This window comes from Triticum aestivum, chromosome 6D (genome assembly GCF_018294505.1).
Source record: "Triticum aestivum cultivar Chinese Spring chromosome 6D, IWGSC CS RefSeq v2.1, whole genome shotgun sequence".
Classification (NCBI taxonomy): domain Eukaryota; kingdom Viridiplantae; phylum Streptophyta; class Magnoliopsida; order Poales; family Poaceae; genus Triticum; species Triticum aestivum.
This window is the reverse complement of record NC_057811.1, coordinates 749,858-756,279: the sequence shown is the minus strand read 5'-3', so window position 1 is coordinate 756,279 and position 6,422 is coordinate 749,858. Positions and strand designations below refer to the sequence as shown.

Sequence of the window (6,422 nt, the reverse complement as noted above, 5' to 3'; positions counted from 1 at the left end):
TTCTCCGGCGCCGAGGTGCCGCTCACCGCCAACCAGAAGATGATCGCTTCTATACCCACGGTCAAAGGCCCACACAACATCAAGAAAATCATCTTCTGCCAAGACCCAGCATCCTCGCTGCATCCTCCGATAGCTGCATCCTCGCTGCCATTACACACGAAGATAATAGTATTGCCGTGTGCAGAGTAGGTTGCCAGGACGGTGGATGGTCTGCACATCTTTGACGTGGGAACTCGTTTTGGGACATTGCCTTCTACAACGTGACCTCACCATGCAACTCCACGATGTAAGCGTCGTAGTACATGGGGTTGTAACAGCTCCAGTCACGCGACTGGATGGGTAAAGGGTGGGTAGCCATGATCTCGGGCATTTTGTCTTCCTTAATAATGATTTCAACCTTAATGAGTATTTCAGAGAGCATTGTGAGGCCATTGAGTTGTTGATTGCGGTGAGGGAACGATGGTTGAGCGACGATAAGTATTTCTTCTGGGTATTCAAGCTCGTCGATGCTGACAATGGCAAAGCTAACAAGCAGAAGTGGACACACGTGACGAATTTCGGCGAGTATGCATTATCCTTGGGGTTGTCAAAAGCAGTATATGTGCAGGTTGGTGGGCATCATGGTATAAAGAGAAAAAAACGTCTACTATTATAGCCCTAAAATTGAAGAAGAGTTGCCTGATGACAATGTGTACTCTATAAGGACAGGCGATGGTGATCAAGTGTACTGCAGGGAAGACCATAGTAATGACGATGGTGTAGGAATAACAGGATATTATTTAATGCACTAGGTAATTGCCCGTGCGTTGCAACGGGAGAACAATAGTCATTTATGCATTGGTGATGTATTTTAGGTCATGCTTTCAAAAATAAATCAACCAAGAGCTCTTTACCTTCCTATTGGTACAGTACAAAACATGTGCAATACATGTATTAGTTGATGAAATAGACATATATAGATTGTATATCGTTAAACCCACGCATGCTATGGAGAGAAAGAAATAGGATCACCAAAATGCAACTTTCTCATTTCCTAATTAATCTGGGGCACCTTGTTCCACCATCAACTATCTTTTCACTCAAGAACCAACAAAACCTAGTTTAGTGTTCCAATCAAATGGCATAAAATAGTCCTTCATATCTACTTTCGTATGCATTGTCGGTGGACAGATTATGATAAAAAAACCAGCACCTATTCAATTCCTTGCGCATATCTGAGTCAAAAGATGAAACCACGGTAATTATCCAATTCAAGGGCGAAGAAGATACATAATTTAGTTCATACCATATCTGAATGAAAAGAATAGTCATGGTTAAACTGAATAAAACATTGAATCGCTGCTTCTGCAGTTGTGTCCACTGTGATCTTTTCTCTAACCAAAAAAACATTAAATAGCAACTTTTCAGTAAAGTCTATGTAGGGGCACCATTCGCTCTCCAAGGTCACTGCTAATCAAAGTATATTCCATCGGCTTCCTTTCATCTTCACACAACTCATCAAATTCATCTCCATAGCTTACAAAAAGAATGAGCTTACCAATATTCTGACTTTGGTCTATAGTACATTTAGAATAGTTATTAAAAGAACATTTAGAATAGTTATTTTTGAACTACCAAAACAACAAAATATAGACGTGGCGTGTGACGTGATTTGTGACTAACATGCATTCAGAAGTTCTTTTGCATGCTCAAGGCGGCATGAAATGTTCAGCAAACAACTTACGGAAAGAACAAGAACTTGCTAAATTGCAAAATATGCATATAATAGATATGGGCCTGCCCTGATTACTGACATAAGTGCAGCACATCTCTCCCCTTGCAATCACTACAAACAAATGTCACAAATTAGGATTCGGCTATGGTACTGTACAAGATCACCTATGAACATAAATTACGAATATAGTTTACCACCTGTGAACTTGCTCTTGCGCGGCCAATATAGTGTGTTACCCATGCGTACGCGCACAGGTATGTGAAGCTCGCCATCCGACCAGTCGCAAATCAGCCGGCCGTGCTGTCACCGATGACCGAGCTCTGCTTCGACACAACCACTGACGCCCGAGCTCTCCACACAGAAGTATTTTGATTGGGAAAAAGGGCAGCATGTCCATGTTGTTTCCTATATAACAAAAATTAGCATGATCAATGGTAGATTGAATTAGCTAAACAGACAGCTCCCATCTTTCCGAATCAACAAAGATTGCATGGCGGGGAACGAAGTGCTCATGGAACCAGACTAAATTCGCACCATTAGACATGGATGCTCACCTTGGCCTATGGAAAATAGCCTCTACCGGCGGCGGCAGGGACAAGGCAGGGCTATTTCGTCCCGACGAGATAAAGCGCAACCGCGGCTGGATCGTCATCTGCACATCTAGAGTAGCTATTTTGCTGATAAGAGAGCCCCTGTGATCTAGGGTTGGACACAAGAAGACATGAACCTCTGTCACGATATCTTTTTCTCCGTCATCATTCACCAGAGCTTGGCTGAAAGACTACAGTGCAGTGATGAGGACAGAGGAAGCTTCTTCTGTGTCCATTGTATCATCATCTTCAGTTTCTGATTCATCCTGTGACAAAGAGGGATTTCAGTGCGAGCAAGGAATTGAAGTGTATGTATAGACAAAAAAACTGAGCCAGGCTACAGATTCTGATGATACAACATCAATTTACTTAAGCTCTTTCACGGGCAGTGAAGGTCAAGGTGAACCTAAGGAAATATCATAGTCACCAAAAATAAGATGGAAGAAGACGATCAAATTAAAATCATGTAACTAAATACACAGAAGAATTTTCTTATAAATAAATCAGGCAACAAATATTTTGTCCGATATTGAAAGAGCTTTGTTTGATTGACTCTTCTATATTATACGATGCTCTAAGGCAACAGATAAATGAGAGCCAAAAGAGTATTATTAAAATTGCATGCATGCCTTATATATACCAAGGGTCATTCTTGAGAAAATTTGTGGCTCATGCCTCATGACATTTAGAAGAAAAATTTGGATAATATGTAGGTGCTAGCACTTTGCATAAGGTACAAACCTTACAGGTTCACTCAAGCAAATACCACAAATCATATAATCGCACAACAATGGTTCACAGAATTACAGAAAAAATTGAGAGAGAGAAGCAGCAACAACGCTAGGAGAGATGGGACAGCCGCAGGTTGGAGTTCAGAGAAGAACTTAAGCAACGGGGTTGAGAAGAGCTTCAGAAGAAGTGCAGCAGCAGCGCTAGGAGAGATGGGACAGCCGCAGGCAGCAAGGAGCAGAGAGGAGAGGCAGCAGTTTGTCGTATTATTAGGCTGGGTCAGTATATTAGTAAATTTGTCACATATACACAGTTTGTCGAACCAATTCCAATAATAATCAATAGACGCCAAACAGTGGAAGTGTCTCGAGGGCCAAACTATTCTGGAAACTATCATAGCAGAAATCACCAAATTTGTTTCAGAGGTAGAGGGTAGAACAATTAGAAAGTGTACAAAGTGCTAGATGAATCTGATTGGAGAACAAAAGACAACAGAATATCTTGTGCATAATTTCCCAATTATATGTCCAATTAGTACTGTCCAGTTAAAGGTCGAAGCTAGAATCAAAGATCTTACAACTGTACTTCAGAAAAGAACCATCCAATGTCAGAGTTTTATTATTGCTAAACGTCCTGATCTCATATCATACAGTGATAATCCTCCTAGGTTAGGATTATACCAAATTAGTGAATGAATAAAATAACTACAATTTGGAGCTTCAAGTAAATCAAACAGTTAACTTAATTCTCTAGTCGACGACTATGTTGGTACCTGAAGAATCATTCTGCCCGTGCCGTTAGTTCATCACCTTGGTCCCTTGTTATTGGCGCATCCGATCCCAAATCTCCAACCTGGTAGCGAATTAGCATGGTTCAGTTTACCCCTTATCTATACACTTGAATCAAATAAACATGCAAACATGGCATTCAAGCTTGCCGCTGCAGGCAATGGCATATCTGATAGCAATATGCAGTATGAACACCATTGAATAACTGAAAGCAATAGTCTTGGGTCACCAGACCTGGCACCTAGTGTCCTGAAAAAAAGCAAAGAAACGCAAAGGCCCACTTGCGGGAGAGGCAGGGAAGCGACCATGGCACGTCGTTCTAGAGGGAGGCGACCATGGCACGGGATGGCGGCGGCTGAGCGCAGCGCCGGCGCTCGGGAAGACGGCGGACCATGGAGGCGCGCGGAGCGAGGTGGAGACGCACGGATCTGGTCGCGTGGCGCCGGCGCTCGGGAAGACGGCGGACCATGGAGGCACGCGGAGCGAGGCGGAGACGCACGGATCTGGTCGCTCCCAGGTCAGATCGGGCTGCAGTGGAGCTCCACATCGGGATCCATGGTGCTGTTGTTTCTGAAACAGAGAGAGACAAGATTTGTGAGAGAGAGAAAAGGAAGGGAGAAGGGAGAAGAAGCGAGATAGGGCGCGCGGGAGAGGTTACTGGACGACGGCTGGAGGTTGGTAGCGGTGGCGCCGGACGCCGGCATGAGGAGCAGGCCAGAGGGGGAAAGAAAATCGAGTGGGTCGTACGAGAGGTGGGACTGGGACGGGGGAAAGAAAATCGGGGGGTGAGGGGGTCGTACGAGAGGCTTGACGAAGCGGGGAACGTAAGAGGGGAAACGGAACGCTAAGTTTCTTTTAGATAGTAGAGACTGTGATAGTTATCCCACATGGCGGGAACATTGTAATTCTACCAGGTGGCCTTACCCTCCGGACTTCTAGCTCAGGTACTCCCTGCTCTCTTCGCCATCTTGCTAACAAGCTCATATGTAACTCTTTGTCAGCGTTTGTAAAATCTTATTATACATCGTTTTGTCGAATTTTACTCATCCATTGTATGATACTAGCTTAGCCCGTGCTGCGACACGCCACGCCCGTCGATCAGTAACGACTATGTAAACCATGGTACAAGCAATAGAGAGTAATAAATAGTCACTTGCTATCAATTAACGAGAGGCATAACAATACATAAAAAGGTTGAAGATGACAAAGAAGTAGAAGTGTGAAGCCAAGTGAAGTGTTGATAACCCACAAGTATAGGGGATTGCAACAGTTTTCGAGGGTAAAGTATTTAACCCAAATTTATTGATTTGACACAAGGGGAGCCAAAGAATATTCTCAAGTATTAGCAGTTGAGTTGTCAATTCAACAACACCTGGATAACTTAGTATCTGCAGCAAAGAATTTAGTAGCAAAGTAATATGGAAGTAACGGTAACGATAGCAAAAGTAATATTTTTGGGTTTTGTAGTGATTGTAACAGTAGCAACGGAAAAGTAAATAAGCGGAGAACAATATGTGAAAAGCTCGTAGGCATTGGATCGGTGATGGAGAATTATGCCGGATGCGGTTCATCATGTAACAATCATAACATAGGGTGACACAGAACTAGCTCCAATTCATCAATGTAATGTAGGCATGTATTCCGAATATAGTCATACGTGCTTATGGAAAAGAACTTGCATGACATCTTTTGTCCTACCCTCCCGTGGAAGCGGGGTCCTAATGAAAACTAAGGGATATTAAGGCCTCCTTTTAATAGAATACCGGAACAAAGCATTAACACATAGTGAATACATGGACTCCTCAAACTATGGTCATTACCGGCAGTGGTCCCGATTATTGTCACTTCGGGGTTGCCGGATCATAACACATAGTAGGTGACTATAGACTTGCAAAATAGGATCAAGAACTCACATATATTCATGAAAACATAATAGGTTCAGATCTGAAATCATGGCACTCAGGCCCTAATGACAAGCATTAAGCATAGCAAAGTCATAGCAACATCAATCTCAGAACATAGTAGATACTAGGGATCAAACCCTAACAAAACTAACTCGATTACATGATAGATCTCATCCAACCCATCACCGTCCAGCAAGCCTACGATGGAATTACCCACGCACGACGGTGAGCATCATGAAATTGGTGATGGAGGATGGTTGATGATGACGACGGCGACGAATTCCCCTCTCCGGAGCCCCGAACGGATTCCAGATCAGCCCTCCCGAGAGGTTTTAGGGCTTGGCGGCGGCTCCGTATCGTAAAACGCGATGAATCCTTCTCTCTGATTTTTTTCTCCCCGAAATTGAATATATGGAGTTGGAGTTGAGGTCGGTGGAGCGTCAGGGGGCCCACGAGGCAGGGGGGCGCGCCCAGGGGGGCAGGCGCACCCCACCCTCGTGGACAGGGTGTGGGCCCCCTGACGTGGATTTTTCTTCCAGTATTTTTAATATTTTCCAAAAAGATGTTCCTGGAGTTTCAGGTCATTCCGAGAACTTTTGTTTCTGCACATAAATAACACCATGGAAAGTCTGCTGAAAACAGCGTCAGTCCGGGTTAGTTCCATTCAAATCATGCAAGTTAGAGTCCAAAACAAGGG

The 6,422-nt window shown here is 43.8% G+C and overlaps 1 long non-coding RNA gene across 1 annotated transcript; it reads right to left on the bottom strand.

Annotated features, from left to right (window-relative positions):
- Positions 1-2,354: 2,354 nt before the first annotated feature.
- Positions 2,355-4,613, bottom strand: LOC123140648 (uncharacterized). The gene is made up of 4 exons (XR_006470049.1): positions 4,480-4,613; positions 4,056-4,391; positions 3,806-3,885; positions 2,355-2,570 (listed from the first exon to the last, which is right to left on the bottom strand). It is a non-coding gene; the product is annotated as an uncharacterized lncRNA (long non-coding RNA).
- Positions 4,614-6,422: the final 1,809 nt, after the last annotated feature.